General features: G+C 41.1%; 1 protein-coding gene and 1 pseudogene across 1 annotated transcript in view; both read left to right on the top strand.

The window, feature by feature from the left end:
• The window catches only part of PAG3 (pregnancy-associated glycoprotein 3), a 928,325-nt gene that overhangs the window by 156,045 nt on the left and 746,571 nt on the right, over positions 1-25,709 (top strand).
• LOC101102523 (pregnancy-associated glycoprotein 1-like) lies at positions 580-8,156 on the top strand (annotated as a pseudogene).

Genomic DNA, 25,709 nt, shown 5'->3' with positions numbered 1-25,709 from the left:
AAGACTACTTTTGTCCTGATCAACTTTGACTTTGAAGCCTTTACCCCAGAACCCAGAACATACTACTTCCTTGTACATTTTTTGGATGATATAAAATATCTCGTGGATGCATACGACATGTCTTCCAATACTGAAAGCATACAATTGAAGTACTACTCTGCCCTAAATCTTTGATGCAGACTGGCATCATAGGTGCCCCTGATATCTACCATTAGACCCAATACCTAAAGCCAGTTGTATGTCCCTGGACTGTCCCTGAATTCTTCACTTTGCCATTTGACAACTTATCCTCCTAGCAATCTCCTCTCCAATGAAGACAGTAATGCATATCTCATGAAGTGGCTAGGAAGATGACATGAAATCACAAATGTTGAGCATGGCCCTTAGTATCCATTTTCATGATGTTCTTAGCAGGTTTTTGTTTGTTTGTTTGTTTGTTTTCTCCAAGTAGGCAACGTTCTCCATCTTCTTAGATGTCCATACAGATCAGTTTGATTTTCCAACCAAGTTTAAGGAAATGATTGCAGTTCAATTCTCTGTATTCTGAGAAGCTTCAAAGTCCACTCGCCAAGGACACTGATGAAGGTAAACATTTTATCGAGAGCTTTGTGTGGTCTTTCTTTCTTTCTTTCTTTCTTTCTTTCTCTCTCTCTCTCTCTCTCTTTTTTTTTCAGACCTATTATTGGCCTAAAGGGTTAAACTTGGGCATGTCAGGGCATATATAGCTACAGACTCCCGGTACACACATACAGTAAGTGGTGGAGCTGGGCTGGCTTTTCAAAAGTGCACTTGTTTTGCTGTGGGGTGCTTGGGACATGATAAAACTGATATGGGAACTCTGGGGGCAGTTAAGGGCTTGAAGTTTTCAGAGTGTGGAACTGGAGGCCAGAGATGTCAGGGCCTTGATAAATGAGTTCTCACTCTAGGAGACCTTTGAGAGTCTAATACAACCTATGGCTTGCCTCTCCAAAGTACTTGAGTAGTTACCTTTCTCTCTTTCTCTTTCACACACACTCACAGAAATACACACATATCCCCAAAAGTGAATTTTCCAGGCAGTAATTTCATAGAACCCTGCAAGTAAGATTTTGTTTTCTGCTTCTGTCTTCCAGGACAGATGCAGAATCCACAATACCTCACAGAGAATGCAGTCCGTTCCTGTCATAACATCATGCCAAAGAGATCTTTCCCTCGATTGCTTTGTCCAGAAGGTGGCACCAATGGGTCCTGGCCTGACTCTTGGTTGCCCCACCTGGACAGAAGCCACAAGACCAATTTGACTCACTCAGGTGGTATTTTCACAGGGGCAGATGTTTTAAAATTCACAGCCTCTCACAAATGGAACCCAAATTCGCCTCCCAGCTTGATCTAACTGTCTGAGATCCACCAAAGACATAGCCCATCCTCAATTCTTCTTTGAGGATCTAACGGCAATGCACCCAGCCAGTTCTAGCTCCATTTCACGTAACTATAAGTGGGAACACTCTTTCTCTCACAGATTGGGGACCTTATAAGCACTGACCAGCCGTTTGGTCTAAGCATGGTGGAATATGGGTTTGAGGGTGTACCTTTTAATGGCGTCTTGGGCTTGAACTACACCAACATATCCTTCTCTGGAGCCATCCCCATCCTTGACAAGATGAAAAATCAAGATGCCATTTCTGAGCCGGTTTGTGCTTTCTACTAGAGCAAGGAAGGCTGAGATGGACAATCGCTTTCTCCAAATTAGCTGTAAGATGCTTTCAGTTGCAGGAAAATTATAGAACACTTGATAAAAATGTATCCTGAGAGATAATCTATCCCAGGATAAGTATGGCTCCAGGGATCATTTGGCATCACCGCTGGGTTTTATAAATAATGTTTTATTGGAACACCTCCCTGCTCCTGGGCTCAAGAGCAGTAACTTGGTCTAGGGGAGTGAGTGAGGAGGAAGAATAATGGAAGGCAACAGGAAACATGTTGGAGGGAAAGCAATATGATTTGCTTATGTATTTGATAAGGAAGGAAGGAGAAGGTTGGTGGATATCTTGTTTTCCTCATTATCGTTTCACTGGGAGCCCACATCCAGCTGCCCAATTTGCGGGAGCCAGTGAAAATGAAAGTGTGGGGCACAAAACGAAATGTGGGATCCCTTGTTCAAGAAATATTAGTCATTTTAAGACAGGGAGAGCAGAGGTGGGGTCCCTTATGAGTGTGAGGCCCTTTGGACAGTAGAGGTCACAGGCCATCGGAGCCAAACGTGGGTGATCTGAACCCACATTCTTAGCATTCCCAGGCTTTTATTTTCTTGGAAAATGACAAGCTGGACAAGGGGAAAGCAAAACTCTTCAGCACCCTGTCATCTGAGGGTTTCTGAGCACACAGGTAGCAGGAGGTCCTAGGCCTATTCAGAAAACATAGTGGGTGGAGCCCAGCCATGTGACTCAGCTTCTAACCTCCTCTGTGCCACTCATTAGCCAGTTACTGACCTCAGTAAACAGAAAAACATCTATTTCTGCTTTATTGACTATGCCAAAGCCTTTGACTGAGTGGATCACAATAAACTGGAAAATTCTGAAAGAGATGGGAATACCAAACCACCTGACCTGCCTCTTGAGAAATCTGTATGCAGGTCAGGAAGCAACAGTTAGAACTGGACATAGAAAAACAGACTGGTTCCAAACAGGAAAAGGAGTACGTCAAGGCTGTATATTGTCACACTGTTTATTTAACTTCTATGCAGACTACATCATGAGAAACACTGGACTGGAAGAAACACAAGCTGGAATCAAGACTGCTGGGAGAAATATCAATAACCTCAGATATGCAGATGACACCACCCTTATGGCAGAAAGTGAAGAAGAACTTAAAAGCCTCTTGATGAAAGTGAAAGAGGAGAGTGAAAAAGTTGGCTTAAAGCTCAACATTCAGAAAACGAAGATCGTGGCATCCGGTCCCATCACTTCATGGGAAATAGATGGGAAACAGGGGAAACAGTGTCAGACTTTATTTTGGGGGGCTCCAAAATCACTGCAGATGGTGATTGCAGCCATGAAATTAAAAGATGCTTACTCCTTGGAAGAAAAGTTATGACCAACCTAGATAGCATATTCAAAAGCAGAGACATTACTTTGCCGACTATGGTCTGTCTAGTCAAGGCTATAGTTTTCCTTTGGTCATGTATGGATGTGAGAGTTGGACTGTGAAGAAGGCTGAGCGCTGAAGAATTGATTATTTTGAACTGTGGTGTTGGAGAAGATTCTTGAGAGTCCCTTGGACTGCATGGAGATCCAAACAGTCCTTTCTGAAGGAGATCATCACTGGGATTTCTTTAGAAGGAATGATGCTAAAGCTGAAAGGCAGTACTTTGGCCACCACATGCGAAGTGTTGACTCATTGGAAAAGACTCTGAGGCTGGAAGTATTGGTGGCATGAGGAGAAGGGGACAACAGAGGATGAGATGGCTGGATGGCATCACTGACTCGATGGACGTGAGTCTGAGTGAACTCCATGTGTTGGTGATGGACAGGGAGGCCTGGTATGCTGCGATTCATTTGGTCATAAAGAATCGGACACAACTGAGTGACTGAACTGAACTGAACTGACCTCAGTATGGTTCTCAATCGCTTCTAGCCTTGATTTCTGCATCTATACATGGAAACCTTATTAGGGCCTTGGTGGGGAGACAAGCACAAACACAAGCTCTCCAACAGTGCTGTTGTTACTGTCCTCCAAAGATAGGTCCTTCTTTTCTCTCTACAGATGCAGGGGAAGGGAAATATGGTGATTTTGGTGGGGTGGACAAAGCCTACTACCAGGAAGCACTCAACTGAGTACCATTGATCCAAGCGGGAGACTGGAGTGTACACATGGACCTGTAAGCCTCTCCCTCTGAGGGTCAGCCCAAGTGATGCTCCACATCTGTACATGGACACAGGCAGACACACACAAATGTATTCTCAGACGCATAGTGACACAGACATATACATCACCCACAATGACCCAGAGAGACACACAGGCACATGGAAACACACAAGCAGACATATAAACAGAGATTCATATAAACATATATAGCTAGTCAGAGAAACAAAAGCACATTAGAGACACATACAAACACTTATATAAATAACACATGAACACATAGATATGCAAACAACTCATGGGTTCATAATCCCCAGGCCTTCTGACCAGGCCTCTGACAAGGGTCCTAAAAGGGTCCAGAGAGCTCTGTGCAGCTGGGAAAGGGTTGTGCCCACTGCCCTGTGAGGCGTGGAGCATGGTTGGAGAACGCTACAGTGTGGTGAACAGAGGATCGGGGGGATTACACCAGTGTGAACAGGGTTATAAGATGATCAATTGTCCAAGGCTACTGGGACCAAGGAAGTTCTCAGTACAGACAAATGTCAGTTTAAAAATGGCAAAAGTGTTGAGCAAATGTGGGAAACTGATCTCCTTAGGGAGCAGCTACTCAGCAGTGGAGAGAGGTTGGCTGCAGTCTTATGACTTGAAAGCAACGAATAAAAAAGACACCCCATCTACCTGGGCACACAGTGGAGCAGGGGCTACAAGAGAGAATCAGGAAGATGGGATCCAGGGGTGACCCGAGGATAAGAGGCATATTTGATAGGATTCTGTGTGATACCCTCAGACAAAAGCTGACCTTTCCTTTGGAGTTTCTGGGAAAGTCATGTATTTCCTGGCTGAGGACTCAGGGTCTGTGGTGATTATATGAGCAGTGCTGGGAAACACCCTCTCCCAGGGGAGCCCCTCTCCCCCACCATTATGAGAATCTGCTGTCGTGAATCTCCATCTTCACTCTGTGGTTGACCCATTATTTGTTCCCCACCAGATACAGCTCTCTGGATGTTTTTCATTCATTATTTTCACTGTCTTCATTCACTCACTAAACAGACAAGCATTAGGCATCCACTGTGTACCAGGCACTTTAGGGAGGCAAAGAGAATAAAACTTGCCCTCACATCTAAGAAGGCAGATGCACAAAAAATGACACACACACACACACTTAGTGAATTGTCACTTTGGTACATGCTAGATATGAACATGTGTGTGTGTGTCATGAGCATGTACCAAGGTCACAATTCCCTATGTATGTGTATGTCATTTCTTGCGCATCTGCCTTCCTAGATGTGAGGGCAAGATAGTGAATTGTGAGTTTGGTACATGCTAGAAATGAGACATGGAGAAGGCAGTGTCACCCAACTCCAGTACTCTTGCCTGGAAAACCCCATGGATGGAGGAGCCTGATAGGCTGCAGTCCATTGGTTCACAAAGAGTGGGACACAATTGAGAGACTTCACTTTCATGCATTAGAGAAAGAAATGGCAACCCACTCCAGTTTTCTTGCCTGGAGAATCCTAGGGATGGGGGAGCCTGGTGGGCTGCTGTCTATGGGGTCAAGCATAGCATGCAGACATGACTGAAGTGACTTAGCAGCAGCAGACATGAGGAAGGGTCTATAGAAAGTGACCAAGACAGGAGACTGATAAACACCAAGGGAAAGACTTCCCTGAATCAATGACAATTAAGTTGGAATTTGGAAGATGACAAGAAATTTGCTAGTCAAAGGGGAGGGGACTCTTCTATGTAGGAAGACCAGCTTCTGTCAAGATATAAAAGATCCTGGTGTATTCAAGTACTGCATTCAAGGATGTCAAGGAAGGTGCTGTGTTGAGAGCAAGGGAAAAGAGTCAGCACAAAAGAAGGAGCCCTGTTTAGGAGACAGTCGGGAAGTAGGCAGCTCTGGGGAGACACAAGGTGACCTTGATGCCTGCTTTGTCACACTGTCTCTCAGCATTTTCATGAAAAGAAAGGTTATTGCTTATTCTGGGGACTGTGAGGCCCTTGTGGATACCAAGACATCACTGATCCTTGGTGCAAGAAGACTGGTCAATAACATCCAGGAGCTCATCGACATCACACCACGGGGTTCAGAGTTGAAGGATCATGTCCCAGGGTCACTCCCAGTCTCCACACACAAGAAGGATCTCCAGGGCCAACCTCTCTCCCTCTCTCTCTAACAGCACTACGTTTCAAGTTTTGCAGTTAATACACTGTCCTCTCTTAACTTCACCGTCAATGGTATCAACTACCTAGTCCCAGCTCAAGCTTATATCCTCAAGGTGAGGGGAGAACCCTGAGGGGTGGTTCTCAAATAGGAACTTGCAGGAACCCTTGAGCTGTTGCTGGGAGGAGGGTGCCCTCTCAGGCCATCTCGCACTACTGCAGATGCTGAGCCCTGGGGCTAGGAGAGCCTCCCACAAGATGAGCCACCTGAGAGTAAAGGGCCATCTGGGACACTGATCATCCTGAAATAAATGTGGAGACAGCATACCATGCTGGCATAGTTTGAGTCACAAGGAGAAGGGAACACTCAGGTCCTCAGTCCTCAAAGAGCTTCAGTTCGATCTGAACCCTCAGATGGTAGAACACAGAAAGTCAGCTCTAGCAGGCTTGAAATAAGTCATGTCACAAGGAGAATGGCTGAGGACAGTCCCAGTGTGCTGACCCACCATAGGGATTAACAGTCTCCCTTCTCTTCTCTCAGTTTTCCTGGTTTGGATGATAAATCACATGATCACCCTAGTTCTCAGATGCATCTTCCCCTAGCCCTGGCCGGGTGCCCATTTTGTGAGTCAGGCTACCCAGCCCCACTGTGGGGAGGCTGGATGCTGATGTGAATAAAGGGTGCACAGTGACTGTTCAGCCCCAGCACAGGATGGAGGCTTCATGTCAGCTCCATAGAGGAGTTAAGGGCTGGCTGATGTGCTCAAAGACTTTGAGGAAGGGATGGAATTTCAGGAATTCTACTCATGGAGCCATATGGAGGGTTGCTTGGTTCTAGGCAAAACTGCACTGGATTCCTTGCAAATGGCATCCCAAGGTGCTCTGCATTGGGGCACTGAGGACTTACTCGGGGTGATGAGGGCCACGACTGACCGGTGGGGATGGGGAACCAGAGTATGTTACCCAACCAAACCTGGAGTGGCCAAAGAGGGTGAGTGCAGGCTGAAGGAAGCTTCCCAGAGTTTCTAAGTTATTTCCCAGAGTTTCTAAGTTATGTCTTCAAGAATGCGTTGTGGGCACTGCTCTATTTAAGATGGATAACCAACAACGAGTTACTTTGTGGCACAGGGAACTAATTATATGACAACCTGGATGGGAGGGGTATTTTGGGGACCAGGATACATGGGTACATATGGTTGAGTCCATTTACTGTCCACCTGAAACTCAGAATATTATTAATCCGCTATACCCCAATAAAAAATAAAGTTGTTTAATAAAGTATGGCTTGTGGGGATGCAGGAGGAGAACCAGCATTCTCTGCAGAGAAAACAAGGAGCAGGAGTCAGAAGGAAAGAAACAGGGAGAGAGGATATCTATGGACACAGGATACAGGATACTTGAGGCTGGTGCATGGGGATGATCCAGAGAGATGATATGGGAAGGGAGGTGAGAAGGGGGTTCAGGATTGGGAACTCATGTACACCCGTGGTGGATTCATGTCAATGTATGGCAAAACCAATACAGTATTTTGAAGTAAAATAAAGTAAAAATAAAAATTAAAAAATAATAATAAAATTAAATTAAAAAAATAAAATAAAAAATTTTTGAAGTGTGACTAATCTTCAGTGTTAAGTTCTACTGCACAGCAATGTGACTTAGTTATACACATATAGAAACATATATTTTTTACCTTATTTTTTTATGTGGTTTATGACTGGATGGTTAATATATTTCCTTATGCTCTGCAGTAGGACTTTGTTGTTTATCATTTCTCTTTATCTCAAACTCCCAGTCCTCCCCTCCCCCACACCCTTCCTCATGGCAACCTCATGTCTTGGCCGTTTTTGGTTGTGGATGAAATCTCATATCCCCTGCTAATGAGAAAATCCCTTGATACTTACCAAAAGAGGGGAATAAAACCAAGAATTGTGCTGGGTCTGGATATTCGTGGGAGTCACACCTAAGGGCTCATGCTGACTGGTGTGTGTCTCTGACTCCCCCAGGATTCTAGCGGCCACTGCTATACCACCTTTAAAGAGGACACCGTGAGGACGTCTAGAGAGACCTGAATCCTGGATGATGTCTTCCTGAGGCTGTCTTTCTCAGTGTTTGATAGAGGAAATGACAGGATTGGCCTGGCACAGACGGTATAAATGCTTGGAGTGGTTCAGGAATCAGTATAGCTGTTTCGCTAAACAATCACTCACACTTAGGGTGCTCTTGCCCAGGATGCTGGTGAACTCTATTTCGTGGTCTGCATACCCTATTCTCATTAAATAATAAAGGGTTTCAACCATAAGGGTGCTGAAATAAACAGGTGCCTCTGTTTGTGTCTGGAAGGTGTGCAAAGATCGGGAAGGATCTAGAACCAAGTCTGAATCACAGTTGAGAGAAGCCCACCTCCAACTGGCTTCAAGGAAAGGGGAGACTCATTGAAATGATTGTGGGAATCCAGGACAGAAGAATCAGAGCAAATACAAAGCTCTCAGTGACTGGACCCAAGAAATCAGAAGTCATCAGTTCTCTATTTCACACCCTCACTGTTTCATTCCCTCTTCTTTGATGGTTTTAGCCTTACAATTTTCTTCCTTAAGGCTTCTGCACCTATTGGGGGAGTCCAAGCTACCTGCCCTAGGGTTTTATATCCTGAAGGCATCTCCAATAAGGAAAGAAAATATTGAAGACATCAGGGTTCAAGGGTGTTCTCTGAATGACCAAGCTCAGATCATGTGTACAGTCCAAGATCAGTCATCCTGGCAGGGCCGTGAGGTCCTGTGATTGGCTTTACATGGTCATTGACCCTGACCCAGCAGCACACATGATTTTCAATTTCCTTCAGAACTACATGAGTGAAGTTGGGGAGAGGCCGAGCCAAAGAAAGTGATTGGGGGACAGTCTAGGCCATGGAAGAGTTTGTGATGAACCACCAACTCCACCACTTCCTCATTCAGAGGAATTATAAGGGTAATGAAATAGACTCACTTCATCCCATCTCAGATAAGCTTATCACTGGGGTTCTCCTCCAAGGGAGTTTGGGTGAGGTACTTCATGGAGAGCTGGTTCCCTTTGTCCCACACCCCAGTCACCAGGTCTCTAACACATATGCCTGCTCTGTCCTTTCCAGTTCTACTTGGTAAGTGATGGCCCCAGTGGATCCTTGAGCCATCACCTTCCTCCAGGGCCCAGAATGCCCCTTCCTTGGCCTCCAGTGCTGCTGAGGAGAATGCAGTGCATGTATCAGGAGACCCAGGGTACACAGAGCCTTCAGCCTTTCTGATCTTCTCCATGGGTGGGGCTATAAACTGTTTGCTTGGAGCTGCCATGGTTAGGCACTTTTGCAGTGGAACCAAAAGTTCTTTCCACCTGGAGGCCCTCAGTAGATGCTTCAGCCGAGACAACAGGGATCAGAAGTTGATTTCATTTCAGATTGACTGGTTTGATCTCCTTGTTGTATAAGGGACTCTCAAAAATCTCCTCAAGCACCACATTTCAAAAGGTCAATTCTTTGGCATTCACCATTTCTTATGGTCCACATATCACATCTGTACCTGATTACTGGAAAAACCATAGCTGTGACACTATAGACCTCTGTAGCAAAGTGAGTCTCTGCTTTTTGATAGACTGTGCAAGTTTTTCATAGCCTTTCTTCCTTCCAAGGAGCAAGTGTGTTTTAATTTTGTGGCTGCAGTCAAGGTCCATAGTGATTTTGGAGCCCAAGAAAATAAAATCTGCCACTGTTTCCACTTTTCCCTCATCTATATGCCATGAAGTGGTGGGACTGGATGCCATGAATGTTGAGTGTCTTTTTGTGAACAGTTTTTTGAATGTTGAGTTTAAGTTAGTTTTGGCATCTCCTCTCCTCATCGAGAGGCTCTTTAGTTCTTCTTTGCATTGTGCTATTAGGGTGGTGTCATATTCATATTTCTGGATGTTGATACTTCTCCCAGCAATCTTGAATCCAACTTGGGATTTATCCAGACCAGCATATTGAATGATGTATCCTACATATAAATTAAATAGCCAGAGTGACAATGTATACCTTGTAATTCTCCTTTCCCAACTTTAAATCTTTCAGGTGTTCTGTGTCTGATTCTAACTTTTGCGTTTTGATCTACGTATAGACTTGTTAGGAGAAAGGTAAGGAGATCTGTTAATCCCATTTCCTTAAGAATTTTCCAGTTTGTTGTGGTCCACACAGTGAAAGGCTTTAGCATAGTCAGTGAAGCAGATGGAAATGTTTTATGGGAATCCCTTGCTTTCTCTATGATCCAATAGATGTTGGCAATTTGATCTCTGGTTCCTCAAACCAGTTTGTACATCTAGAAGTTCTCAGTTCATGTACTGTTGAAACTTAGCTTAAAGATATTGAGCATTACCTTGCTAGCAAGTGAGATTAGCACAATGGCATAATAGGCTGACATCTGGAATTGCATTTCTTTTGCATTGGAATGAAAACTGACCTTTTCCAGCACTGTGGTCACTGCTGAGTTTTCCAAATTTGCTGACATATTGAATGCAGCACATTTACAACCTCATTCTTTAGGAATTTTAAACAGCTAAGCTGGAATTTTTCACCTTCCCTAGCTGCTTTTCCTGTAGTGATGCTTCCTAAAGCCCACTTGATTTCATAAACCAGTATATTTGCATTTATGTGAGTGACCACAGCATAATCCCTATCCCAATCATTATGGCCTTTTTTGTAGAGTTTTTCTGTGCATTCTTGCCACCTCTTCTTAACCTCATCTGCTTCTGTTAGGCCTTTGAATTTTCTGTCCTGTACTCTGCCCATCTTTGCATGAAGTGTTCCTCAGGTATCTCCACTTTCCTTGAAGAGATCTATACTCTTTGCAATTCTATTTTCCTCTAATTCTTGCACTATTCACTTATGAAGAGTTTCTTATCTCTCCTTACTATTCTCTGGAAGTCTGCATTCCATTGGGTATATATATATTTTTCCTTTCTCCTTTGCCTTTTACTTCTCTTATTTTCTCAGCTATTTTTAAGGCCTCCTTAGGCAACCACTTTGCTTTCTCACATTTGTTTTTATTGAGTATGGTTTTGATGGCCACCTCACAACAATGTTACAAACCTCCATCCACAGTTCTTCAGGCTAACTGATCTAATCCCTTGAATCTCTTTTTCATCTCCACTATATAATAATAAGGGATTTTATTTTGGTCATAGTTGAATGTTCTAGTGGTTTTCCTTATTTTCTTCAATTTAAACGTGAATATTGTTTGCTTCTCCCTAAGCATTGCTTCCAGATCACCACCCACCACTCCCAGCGGATGTGGAGCAAAAACACACAATTTGAGGACTGTTATCCTAGGTTTGCGCTTGGCTTTTCACATGCTTAGCTGTGTGACATTGATCAAGTCTCTTAACCTCAGTTTTCTCATCTGGAAACTGGGCATCATGATGATAATTCCACCTTCTAGATTGCATGTGTGCCTGCAAAGAGTAAGTGACCCTGAGTGAGCTTCTGGGTTCCTGAGTCTGGTATAAATATGAATTATTCTGCCACCTGGGAGAAGGAAGACTTCTGTTTAGAGGTTATGGCTAACATCCCCAAGGCTAGATATTGATTCAAGCCAAATGACATCTATTTTGGAACCCAGACCCAGAACTCTGACTGAACCACTGCTTCTGTTTTCTGGGCTCCCACAAGAGCTAATGATTACTGGTTTGGATTACTCTCTTCCTCAGCCTTACCAGTCAGCCTTTCCTTGTCAACTACTTCTCCCCTGAAATCACACTGCAAGGAAAGTCCTAAAGGCTCTTGGTCTCTTGTCAGTTCCCCACATCTCCAGCATAGCAACAAGGAGCTATTATGGCTATTTGTCATAGCAACAACTGTGGCAACTTTTACAGGCCAATCTCAGCCTGTAAAATGATTTTTTTCCCCATTTGACCCCTCATGTTTAAATTACCTATAATTGCCTTAGTAACCTTCCTTTCCTTGCTGTTTAATGTTGAAATATATGTGGACCTGATGGAGTTTTCTTTCCCAAGCCTAATTCCAACCATGCAATTAAGTAACCAAACATTTAGTCATCTAGCTACCCACAGGAATCGACAAAAGCAAACCGCCTATCGTGCATTTCTTGCTTGCCACAAAACACCATTGAAGTGAACTGATGAAACAATGTAATACATTGGCATGTACACACCAGAAGGGACACGTTTTCTCTGGATTGTTTTCCATCTAGTGCAGAATGTCTACCATAAGCCTGGCCCTCCAGCAGCTGGTCATCTAAATTTTGCAGACTCAGCCCACTCCATATTCCTTCCATATCCCACAGTAAAAGCTGGAGAACAGACTCAGTCAAAGTTCTCAGTCCTGCAGAAAACAGTTTTTTGTTTGTTTGTTTGTTTAGAAAACAATATTTGGTAACAATTCAAAATCTTGTGCTCCTTGCCTTGGATTCAAGGATCTGCAGCAGAGGATGGGAAACCTCCCCTTCCACCTAAATCTTTCACCACTCCCACCAGTGCCACAGGCTTGACTGGACCCCAAAGACTTCTGCCTGCTCCCTGATGTCCTCTGTATATCAGTTCAGTTCAGTCTCTCATTCATGTCCAGCTCTTTGCTATATAATGGGGTGCAGCATGCCAGGTTTCCCTGTCCATCTACAACTCCCGGAAATTGCTCAAACTCATGTTCATCAGGTCAGTGATGCCACCCAACAATTTCATCTTATGTTTTCCACTTTGCCTTCTGCCTTTAGTCTTTCCCTGTATCAGGGTCTTTTCTAATGAGTCAGTTCTTACCATCAGGTGGCCAAAGTATTGGAGGTTCAGCTTCAGCATCAGTCCTTCCAATGAAGATTCAGGACATATTTCCTTTAGCCTGGACTGGTTGGATCTCTTTGCTGTCCAGGGGACTCTAAAGAGTCTTGTCCAACATTACAGTTTAAAAGCATCAATTCTTTGATACTCACTTTACTTTATGGTCCAACTCTCACATCCACTCACGATTTCTGGTAAAACCATATCTTTGACTCTACAGACCTTTGCTGGTAACATAATGTCTCTGCTTTTTAGTATGCTGTCAGGTTTTTCATAGGAGCTAGCGTGTGTTTTTGTTTGTTTGTTTGTTTCTATTTGTTTTCCCCACAACTGCAGTCACTATCTATAGTGATTTTGAAACCCAGGAAAATAAAATATGTCACTGTTTTCATTGTTTTTCCAGGAATCTGCCATGAAGTGACCGAACTGCATGCTATGATCTTCATTTTTTGATCTGTATATACCACATCAAGACCATCCTGAAGAAAAATAAATGCAAATAGGCAAAATGGTTGTCTGAAGAGGCCTTACAAATAACTTAGAAAAGAAGAGAAGCAAAATGCAAAGGATAAAAGAAAGACATACCCATCTGAATGCATAGTTCCAAAGAATACCAAGAAGAGATTGAAAAAAAAAAAAAGGAAAAAAAAGCCTTCCTAAGTGGTCAGTGCAACGAAATAGAGGAAAACATTAGAAAACTAAAGACCAGAGATCTCTTCAAGAAAATTAGAGATAGGGAGGGAATTTTTCAGGCAAAGATGAGCACAATAAAAAAGAGACATGGGATGGACCTAACAGAAGCAGAATATATTAAAAAGAGGGTGAAAGAATACATTGAAGAACTGCACAGAAAAGATGTTGATGAACCAGATAACCACAATGGTGTGATGACTCACCTAGAGCTAAACAATCCTGAAATGCGAAGTCAAATGGGTCTTCAGAAGCATCACTAAGGGCAAAGCTAGTGGAGGTGATGGTATTGCAGTAGAGCTATATAAGATCATACAAGATGATGCTGTTAAAGTGCTGCACTCAATATGCCAGCAAATGTGGAAAACTCAGCAGTGCCCACAGGACTGGAATGGTTGTTTTCCTTGCAATCCCCAAAAAGGTGATTCCAAAGAATGTTCAACTACCACACAGTTGCACTCATCTTACATGCTACCAAAGTAATTTCCCCAAGCAATTCTTCAACAGTACATGAACTGTGAAATTCCATATGTTCAAGCTAGATTTAGAATAGGCAGAGGAACCAGAGATCAATTTGTCAACATTGGTTGGATCATAGAAAAAGCAAGATATTTCTAGAAAAACACCTAGTTCTGCTTCATTGATCATGCAAAAGCCTTTGACTATGTGGATCACAAAACACTGTGGAAAACTTACAGAGACGGGAATACCAGGCCATCTTACTTGCCTTCTGAGAAATCTGTATGCAGCGTCAAGAATCAACAGTTAGAACTGATCATGGAACAGCAGACTGGTTCCAAATCGGGAAAGGAGTACATAAAGTCTGTATATTGTCACTTCGCTTATTTAACTTATATGCAGAGTACATCATGTGAAATGCACAACTGGATGAAGTACAAGCTGGAATCAAGATTTCTAGGAAAAATATCAATAGCCTTAGATGTGCAGAAGACACCACCCTCACGGCAGAAGTTAAAGAGGAACTAAAGAGCCTCTTGATGAAAGTGAAAGAAGAGAGTGAAACATCTAGTTTAAACTTAACATTCAGAAAATCAAGATCATGACATTTGGTCCCAACACTTCATGGCAAATAGACGGGGAAACAATGGAAACAGTGAGAGACTTTATTTTCAGAGGCTCCAAAATCACTACAGATGATGACTGCAGCCATGAAATTAAAAGATGCTTGCTCTTTTGAAGAAAAACTATGACAAACATATACAAATGTTTTAAAAGTAGACACATTAATTTGCTGAAAAAGATCAGTATAATCAAAGCTATGATTTTTCCAGTTGTCATGTACGGATATGACAATTGCACCATAAAGAATGGTGAGTGATGAAGAATTGATTATTTTGAACTGTGATGTTGGACGAGACTCTTGAGAGTCCCTTGGACTGCAAGAAGATCCACCCAGTCACCCTAAAGGAAATCAATCCTGAATATTTATTCGAAGGACCGATGCTGAAATTGAGCCTCCAATACTTTGGCCAACTGATGTGAAAAACTGACTTTTTAGGAAAAACCCTGTTACTGGGAAAGATTGAAAGCAGGAGCAGAAGAGTTTGACAGAGGATGAGATGGTTGGATGGAATCACCAACTCGATGGGCATGAGTTTGCCCAAGCTCCAGGAGTTGGTGAAGAACAGTGAGCCCTGGCGTGCTGCAGTCCATGGAGCTGCAAGGAGTTGGACATTACTGAGCGAATGAACTGAACTGAACAGGCAACATAACAAATACTATTTGTAATTGGCCTATTTCTCTGGCAAGACTGGGGCTCCCTAAGGCCCTAACACATATCCCCAGTCAAGTTTGCCCCCATGCACAGAAGTCAATACCTAGCATTCACAAGGCATTCAGTGAGTTCTAATTGCAGGTGGACCTCCATTATAGGCGATGTAAAGGAGTAAATGACACATTTATCCTCCTGTCTCAAATAACTCCAAAGTAGAAAAGACAAATGAAATAACATTGTTTTACATCAAACATCTGGCAGCAGAGAATGGATTCCTGAGGCAGGGGACAAGCAAGAAGACTTCTACAATACCCCAACTCTACAAATAGTTTCCAACACATACATGGAAGGTGTACCTAGGCAGAGACAAACAGTCTCCCCAAGAAGAGAAATTTACGACTCTATATAGTTAGAGTTCATAGGAGAGAGCTACATATAGAGAACTGTGGGAGGTACAGGTGATGCCCTTCCAGTTTTCTGTAGAGAGTTGATAGTACTAGTCTGAATTATAGGAAACAATCGTTGAGTCTCAAATTGCACCAAGTCTAATTGGGTCCCACCCACCAGCCTGGAAATTACTCATTTTTTAAATATAAATTTATTTATTTTAATTGGAGGCTAATTACTTTGCAATATTGTATGATTTCGCCATACATTGATATGAATCTACCATGGGTGTACACGTGTTCCCCATCCTGTACCCCTCTCCCACCTCCCTCCCCATACCATTCTTCTGAGTCATCTCAGTGCACCAGCCCCAAGAATTCTATATCATGCATCGAACCTGAACTGGAGATTCATTTCACATATGATAATATACATATTTCAGTGCCATCCTCCCAAATCATCCCACTCTCGCCCTCTTCCACAGAATCCAGATGACTGTTCTATACACTTGTGCCTCTTTTGCTGTCTCGCATACAGAGTTATCATTACCATCTTTCTAAATTCCGTATGTATGTGTTAGTACACTGTATTGTTGTTTTTCTTTCTGGCTTACTTCACTCTGTATAATCAGCTCCAGTTTCATCCATCTCATTAGAACTGATTTAAATGTATTCTTTTTAATGGCTGAGTAATTCTCCATTGTGTATATGTACCAAAACTTTCTCATCCATTGGTCTGCTGATGGACATCTAGGTTGCTTCCATGTCCTGGCTATTATAAACAGTGCTGTGATGAACATTGGGGTACATGTGTCTCTTTCAATTCTGGTTTCCTTGGTGTGTATGCCCAGCAGTGGGATTACTGGGTCATATGGCAGTTCAATGTCCAGTTTTTTAAGGAATCTCCACACTGTTCTCCATAGTGGCTGTACTTGTTTGCATTCCCACCAACAGCGTAAGAGGGTTCCCTTTTTTCCACACCATCTCCAGCATTTATTGCTTGTAGACTTTTGGATAGCAGCTGTTTTGACTGGCATGAAATGGTACCTCATTGTGGTTTTGATTTGCATTTCTCTGATAATGAGTGATGTTGAGCATCTTTTCATGTGTTTGTTAGCCATCTGTATGTCTTCTTTGGAGAAATGTCTGTTTAGTTCTCTGACCCATTTTTTAACTGGGTCGTTTATTTTTCTGGAATTGAGCTGCAGGTGTTGCTTGTATATTTTTGAGATTTTTTTTTAATCAGTTTCTTCATTTGTTATTATTTTCTCCCAATCTGAAGGCTGTCTTTTCACCTTGCTTATTGTTTCCTTTGTTGTGCAGAAGCTTTTAATTTTAATTAGGTCCCATTTGTTTTCCTTTTGCTTTTATTTCCAACATTCTGGGAGTTGGGTCATAGAGGATCCTGCTGTGATTTATGTCAGAGAGTGTTTTGCCTACATTTTCCTCTAGGAGTTTTATAGTTTCTGTTCTTACGTTTAGATCTTTATCCATTTTGAGGTTTTTCTTGTTTGTGTGGTGTTAGAAAGTATTCTAATCTCATTCTTTTTCAAGTGGCTGACCAGTTTTCCCAGCACCACTTGTTAAAGAGATTGTCTTTACTCCATTGTATGTTCTTGCCTCCTTTGTCAAAGATAAGGTTTCCATAGGTGTGCAGATTCATCTCTGGGCTTTCTATTTTGTTCCGTTGATCTGTATTTCTGTCTTTGTGCCAGTACCATACTGTCTTGACGACTGTTGCTGTGTAGTAGAGCCTGAAGTCAGGCAAGTTCATTCCTCCAGTTCCATTCTTCTTTCTCAAGATTGCTTTAGCTATTTGAGTTTTTTTTTGTTTGTTTGTTTGTTTTTTGTATTTCCATACAAATTGTGAAGTTATTTGTTCTAACTCTGTGAAAAATACTGTAGGTATCTTGATAGGGATTGCATTGAATCTATAGATTGTTTTGGGTAATGTACTTATTTTCACTATATTGATATTTCTGATCCATGAACATGGTATATTTCTCCATTTATTATTGTCCTCTTTGATTTCTTTCACCAGTGTTTTATAGTTTTCTCTATATAGGTCTTCTGTTTCTTTAAGTAGGTATAGTTCTAAGTATTTTATTCTTTTCATTGCAATGGAGAATGGAATTGTTTCCTTAATTTCTCTATTTTCTCATTATTAGTGTATAGGAATTCAAAAGATTTCTGTGTGTTGATTTTATATCCTAAAACTTTAATATATTCATTGATTAGCTCTAGTAATTTTCTGGTGGAGTCTTTTGGGTTTTCTATGTAGAGGATCATGTCATGTGCACAGTGAGGGTTTTACTTCTTTTCCAATTTTGATCCATTTTATTTCCTTTTTTGTTCTGATTGCTGTGGCCAATGCTCCCAAACCTATATTGAATAGTAGTGGTGTGAATGAACACCCTTGTATTGTTCCTGACTTTAGGGGAAATACTTTCAGTTTTTCACCATTGAGGATACTGTTTGCTGTGGGTTTGTCATATATAGCTTTTATTGTGTTGAGGTATGTTCCTTCTAATCCTGCATTCTGGAGGGTTTTATCATAAATTGATGTTGGATTTTGTCAAAGGCTTTCTCTGCATCTATTGAGATAATCATATGCCTTTTATTTTTCAATTTGTTAATGTGGTGTATTATATTGACTGACTTGCAGATATTGAAGAATCCTTGCATCCCTGGGATAAAGGCCACTTGGTCATGATGTACGATCTTTTTAATGTGTTGTCAGATTCTGATTGCTAGAATTTTGTTAAGGATTTTTGCATCTATATTCATCAGTGATATTGGCTTGTAGTTTTCCTTTTTGGAGCATCTTTGTCAGGTGTTGGCATTAGGGTGATGGTGGCCTCATAAAATGAGTTTGGCAGTTTGTCTTCATCTGCAATTTTCTGGAAGAGTTTGAGTAGGATATGTATTAGCTCTTCTCTAAATGTTTAGTAGAATTCAGCTGTGAAGCCATCTGATCCCAGGCTTTTGTTTGCTGGAAGATTTCTGATTACAGTTTCAATTCCATGCTTGTGATGGGTCTGTTAATATTTTTCTGTTTCTTCCTGGTTCAGTTTTGGAAAGTTGTACTTTTCTAATCATTTGTCCATTTCTTCCACGTTGTCTATTTCATTGGCATATAATTGCTTATAGTAGTCTCTCATGATCCCTTGTATTTCTGTTTTCTGTTATGATCTCTCCATTTTCATTTCTAGTTTTATTGATTTGATTTTTCTCCCTTTGTTTCTTGATGAGTCTGGCTAATGGTTTTTCAATTTCATTTATCCTCTCAAAGAACCAGCTTTGGCCTTTGTTGATTTTTGCTATGGTCTGTTTGTTTCTTTTGCATTTATTTCTGCCCTGTATTTTGAAGATTTATCTCCTTCTACTAACACTGGGGTTCTCCATTTCTTCCTTTTCTTGTTGCTTTAGGTGTAGAGTTAGGTTATTTATTTGACTTTTTTCTTGTTTCCTGAAGTATGCCTGTATTGCTATGAATCTTCCCCTTAGCTCTGCTTTTACAGTTTCCTGCAGGGTTTGGGTTGTTTTGTTTTAATTTTCATTCGTTTCTATGCATATTTTGATTTATTTTTTGATTTTTTTTTGTGTGTGATTTATTGGTTATTCGCAGCATGTTGTTCAACCTTCCTATGTTGGAATTTTCAATAGTTTTTAACCTGTAATTGACACCTAATCTTACTGCATTGTGGTTAGAAATGATGCTTGAAATTATTTCAATTTTTTGAATTTTCCAAGGCTAGATTATGGCCCTGGCTGTGATCTATCTTGAAGAAGGTTCCATGTGCACTTGAGAAAAAGGTGAAATTCGTTGTTTTGGGGTGAAATGTCATATAGATATCAATTAGGTCTAACAGGTCTATTGTATCATTTAAGTTTGTGTTTACTTATTAATTTTCTGTTTAGTTGATCTAGCCATAGATGTGAGTGGGGTATTAAAGTCTCCCACTATTATTGTATTATTGCTAATTTATGTTTTCTTACTTGTTAGCATTTGTCTTACATATTTCGGTGCTCCTATGTTGGGTGAATTTATATTTATAATAGTTATATCTTCTTCTTGGAATGATACTTTGATCGTTATGTAGTGTCCTTATTTGTCTCTTTTCACAGCCTTTGTTTTAAAGTCTATTTTATCTGATATGAGGTTTGCTACTCCTGCTTTCTTTTGGTCTCTATTTGCATGGAATATGTTTTTACAGCCCTTCACTTTCAGTCTGAATGTGCCCCTTGTTTCAAGGTGGATCTCTTGTAGACAACATATATAGGCATCTTGTTTTTTATCCATTCAGCAAGGCTTTGTCTTTTCTTTGGGTTATTCAACCCACTTACGTTTTAGGTAATTATTGTAAGTATGACCCCTTTGCCATTTACTTTACTGTTTTGTGTTTCAGTTTATACACCCTTTCTGTGTTTCCTGTCTAGACAAGATCCTTTAGCATTTATTGGAGAGCTGGTTTGGTGGTGCGGAATTCTCTCAGCTTTTGCTTGTCTGTAAAGCTTCTGATTTCTCCTTCACATTTGAATGTGATCCATGTTGGGTACAATAATCTGGGCTCTAGGTTTTTTCCTTTCATCATTTTAAGTATGCCCTGCCATTCCCTCCTGGCCTGAAGATTTTCTATTCAAAGGTCAACTGTTATCCTTATGGAAATTCCCTTGTGTGCTATTTGTTGTTTTTCCCTTGATGCTTTTAATATTTGTTCTCTGTGTTTATTTGATTATTTTGTGTCTTGGGGTGTTTCTTGGTGTTTCTCCTAGGGTTTCTCCTTTTTGGGACTCTCAGGATCTTGGAGTTGTGTGATTATTTCCTTCCCCAATTTAGGGAATGTTTCAACTATTATCTCAAGTATTTTCTGTTGGTCTTTCTTTTTGCTTTCTTCATCTGGGACTCCTGTTTTGAATGTTGGGGCATTTAACATTGTCCCAGAAGTCTCTGAGATTATCCTCATTTCTTTTAATTCATTTTTCTTTTCCCCTCTGTTTCATTTATGTCTACCATTCTATCTTCTACCTCACTTGTCCTATCTTCTGCCTCTGTTATTCTACTCTTGGTTCCCTCCAGAGTGTTTTTAAATCTCATTTATTGCATTATTCATTATATATTTACTCTTTTTTAATTTCTTCTAGGTCCTTGTTAAACCTTTCTTGCATCCTCTCAATCCTTGTCTCCAGGCTATTTATCTGTAATTCCTTTTTATTTTCAAGATTTTGAATCATTTTCACTATCATTATTTGGAATTCTTTATCAAGTTGATTTCCTATCTCTTCCTCTTTTGTTTGGTTTGGTGGACATTTATCCTGTTCATTTACATGCTGGGTATTTCGCTGCCTCTTCATCTTGTTTATATTGCTGTGTTTGGGGTCACCTTTCCGTATTCTGGCAGTTTGTGGAGTTCTCTTTATTGTGGAGTTTCTTTGCTGTAGGTGGATTTGGATGGGTGGCTTGACAAATTTTCCTGGTTAGGGAAACTTGTGTCTGTGTTCTAGGGGTTGGAACTGGATTTCTTCCCTCTGAAGTGCAATGAAGTGTCCAGCAACGAGTTATGAGATGTCAATGGGTTTGGAGTGACTTTGGGCAGCCTGTATATGGAAGTTCAGGGCTATGTTCCTGTGTTGCTGGAGATTTTGCATGGTATGTCTTGCTGTGGAACTTGTTGGCCCTTGGGTGGTGCTTGGTTTCAGTGTAGGTATGGAGGCATTTGATGAGCTCCTCTTAATTAATGTTCTCTGGAGTCAGGAGTTCTTTGGTGTTCTCTGGATTTGGACTTAAACCTCCTGCTCTTAGTTTTCAGTCTTATTCTTGCAGTAGCCTCAAGACTTCTCCATCTATACAGCACCAATGTTAAAACATCTAGGTTAAAGATGAAAAGTTTCTCCACAGTGAGGGACAGCCAGAGAGGTTCACAGAGTTACACGGAGAAGAGAAGAGGGAGGATGGAGATAGAGGTGACCAGGAGGAGAAGAGGGGGAATCAAAAGGGGAGAGAGCAAGCTAGCCAGTAAACACTTCACTATGTGCTCTCAACAGTCTGGATCCCTCAGAGATGTTCAGAGTCACAAAGGGAAGAGAAGAGGAAGGAAGGAGACAGAGGTGGCCAGGGAGATAAAGGGGAGAATTAAAAAGAGAGAGGCAGATCCAGCCAGAAATAAGTTCGCTAATTGTTTTCCACAGTCTGGAGCACACAAAGAGATTCACAAAGTTGAGTAGATAAGAGACGGGGGAGGGAGGAGATAGAGACTACCTGTTGGAGAAAAACGAGAGCCAAAGGGGGAGAGAGCAATCAGACCAGTGATCTCGCTCCCAAGTAAAAATGGCTACTGAAGATTGGGTTCTTAAAGGTACAAAATTGATAACAAATAACAAAAATCAGAGATTAAAAATCTAGAGTAGAGTTTATATTCTCAAAAATACAATATTAAAGGAAAAAACAAAGCCACAAAAATTACTGTATATATATATATATGTATATATATATAAAGAAATATGTTCTTTTTTTTTCAAGCAATAGTCGATTATAAAAATGAAAATTAAAGGAGTAGTAATGGAGTTAAAAATAAAAAAAATAAATTTAAAGAATGAAAACAGTAAAAATATATCTAGGACTTTCTCTGGTGTTGTGGACAGTGTGGGGTCAGTTCACTTTCAGATAGTTCCTTGATCCACCTTATACTTCTATAAGATCTATAGGCCCCTTCTTATGTTCAGTTCAGTTCAATTCAGTCACTGAGTCGTGTCTGGCTGTTTGCAACCAAATGAATCGCAGCACACCAGGCCTCCCTGTCCATCACCAACTCCTGGAATTCACTCAAACTCGTATCCATCGAGTCAGTGATGCCATTCAGTCATCTCATCCTCTGTCATCCCTTTCTCTTCCTGCCTCCAATCCCTTCCAGCAACAGAGTCTTTTCCAATGAGTCAACTCTTCTCATCAGGTGGCCAAAGTACTGGAGTTTCAGCTTAAGCATCATTCCCTCCAAAGAAATCCCAGGGCTAATCTCCTTCAGAATGGATTGGTTGGATCTCCTTGCAGTCCAAGGGACTCTCAGGAGTCTTCAACACCACAGTTCAAAAGCATCAATTCTTTGGCGCTCAGCTTTCTTCACAGTCCATCTCTCACATCCATACATGACACTGGAAAAATCATAGCCTTGACTAGATGGACCTTTGTTGGCAAAGTAATGTGTCTGCTTTTGAATATGCTATCTAGGTTTGTCATAATTTTTCTTCCAAGGACTAAGCATCTTTTAATTTCATGGCTGCATTCAACATCTGCAGTGATTTTGGAGCCCCCCAAAATAAAACGTCTGACGTGGTTTCCCCTGTTTCCCCATCTGTTTCCCATGAAGTGATTTGACCAGAAGCCAATGTAGGCAGTGCTAATTGCAGGGTTTTAATCTATTGCACCTGTCACTTCCAGGGCAGTTCCCTCTGTTGTAGCTTCTTCCTTTTTCTGGTCTCTTTGGTGTCTAATTTCTGCCCTGATCCAAGGGGATGGTGGTGGACAAGTTTTTAGGCTCACTTGTTCAGTAGTGCTGTGGGGAGGGAGGAGCACTGCAAACAAATATCACTTTCATGTCTCGGGCACACTGGGTTTGTCCCAGCTCATAGTGTGTGTGCTTTCCCAGTCTACACTGCTCAGGATCTAGGTTGCTCTACCGGGAACTGTCTGAGGTGGGCCCTGGGTTGCATGCGCTTCCCAGGTTTGAGCCGCTCAGGTGACCAGGTGTTTAGCAAGCACGGTCACTCCTACTTATCGCCTCTCCCATCCCTTCCACTCAGTTTTCTGGGTGTACAACCAGCACACCTTCTTAGGCTGATGTGGACCACCCAGAATCCCAAGAAGTCTTGGTTAGAAATGAAGCCTGCTTGCAGTTTGGTAGATGATGCCTCTCTGGGGCCACAATTGCCCCCTTCCAGCCTTGACTGCCCTCACTCCCCTGTCTCTGGCAGAGGATGGGCAGGTCCGCATCTGGCTACCTCTGCTCTGTCCTTAGTTTTGTGAGCAGGCCTGGTGGTGTCTTAGTTTACGAGTTTTCACTGGGTTAGCAATCTTAGGGCCTGGTTTGCTATCTCAAGTTCCCTCAGATTGCCCTTGGTGCATTCAGGCCAGGTGTTTACTCTAAACAATGCAGCCCTCACCTCCCTGCCCAGCCCCCTCTTGCTAGGAAAGGATGCAGGTGTCTGCGCTGCTTCCCCTCTGGGAGTTGCCATTGAGCATGTTATCCTTGGGTTTACTTTTTTAATTTATTTTCTTCCTACTTATGTTGGCCTCTGAGGTTTCAAGGCTCATCACAGACTCACCAGTGAGAGTGTTTCCTGGTGTTTGGAAACAGAATTCTCTCTTTTTTGACTCCCTTCCCAGGACAGATCTCCATCCCTACCTCTTTTGCCTCTCTTTTTATCTTTTAAATTTTTTCCCACCTGTTTTTGAAGACAATGGGCTGCTTTTCTGGGTGCCTGATGTCCTCTCCCTGCATTCAGAAGTTGTTTTGTGTGATTTACTCAGCATCCAAATGTTCTTTAGATTAATTTGTTAAGGGAGAAAGTGGTCTCCCTGTCCTATTCCTCCACCACCTTAGGACTTCCCCCGAAATTACTCATAATTCCCATGAGATCAATAGGGCCTTGAAGACAATATTGCCTTGCTAGTGGGGAATAGTAAACCTGGTATAAAGTCTGGTTTCATCTCAGCTTAAAAAGTTTTACAGCAAGCCTTCAATAACTGCAATTCTTTCCAAGAAATTAACAATGTTTGCAAATATTGAAAGGAATAATTTATAAAAAATTAAAAAATACCCATCATCCAAAGTTAAAGTGACCATATCCACAATCCAGTTTAAAATTTCCATATAAATTGTGAAAGTATTTGTCGTAGTTTCATCTCAATTTTGTAAGGTAATTTTCCTCTGATTAAGATAAATAAATTTAAAAAGAAAAAATCCAGATGTGTAAAGAAGCAAGAAAATATGCATAATGAGGGAAAATCAATTAGTAAAAACACAAGTAAAATATATATTATGTAATTAGGAAAGAAGGACATTAAAATGCTTACTATATCAATAATGATTATATTCATAAAGCTGAAGATTATTGAGTATATTAAATAGAGACATGTAATATAGAAATGCAAAGACTGTGGGAAAAAAATAATTGTGCAACTGTGAGCTTTAAAGTAACTTAAAGCATGCTAAAATATATGTAAATGGAATCCCACAGGAAGTAAAAGACAGGAGAATAGAGCAAAGAATTTCATAATTACTGGCTAAAAAATTTCCAGGAATGATGAAAGCTTTAAACCCATTAACACAGAAGCTCAATTAATTCAAGGACAAGAAATGTGACAACTATACAAAGGCACATCATGATTCATGGTTTAAGAAAATCAACCAAAGAAATGTAACCAGAAGGAAAAACAGATACAGTAGAACAAAAAATCAGGATGACAGCAGATTAGGCAAATAAAACAATGTTAGCCAGAGGACACTTGCACGCATCTTAAATGCTGAGAGAAACATAATTGACACAGAATTATACACCCAAGAAAAATACATATCAAAAACAAGATAAAATACTTTCTCAGACATACAACAACTGCAAGACTGCATCACCACCAACAGACCAATGTAATAAATGTTTTTTTAAAGGCCTCAAATGAGTTGGAATTTAAAACGAAGTGAAAATATGGATATACAGGGGCAATGAACATTATTCAAAATGATAAACAGGTAATATGTATTAAAAGTTAAATATAGAAACTTCCTTAGTGGTCCAGTGGTTAAGGATCTTCTCTGCAATGCAAAGCATTTGCAAATGACAAAGTTTTGTTCCTTTGTCAGAGAACTATGATCCCACTTGCCACTGAGCAACTAAGCCTGCATGTCTCAAGTAGAGTTTACACGCTGCAAGTACTGAGTGTGCCCTCCTCAAATAGAGAGTCCCTACCACAAGGAAGATCCTGCATGCCACTCTAAGACCCCGTACAGACAAATAAATGATAAATAAATGCATAATTTAATAATTATTATATTTAATAATGATAGACTGGCAAGTTAAAATGCATACCATGGATCTTAAAACTACTTAAAAAA

Source organism: Ovis aries, unplaced genomic scaffold (genome assembly GCF_016772045.2).
Source record: "Ovis aries strain OAR_USU_Benz2616 breed Rambouillet unplaced genomic scaffold, ARS-UI_Ramb_v3.0 scaffold_87, whole genome shotgun sequence".
Taxonomy (NCBI): Eukaryota; Metazoa; Chordata; class Mammalia; order Artiodactyla; family Bovidae; genus Ovis; species Ovis aries.
This window is presented reverse-complemented; position numbering and strand designations above follow the sequence as displayed.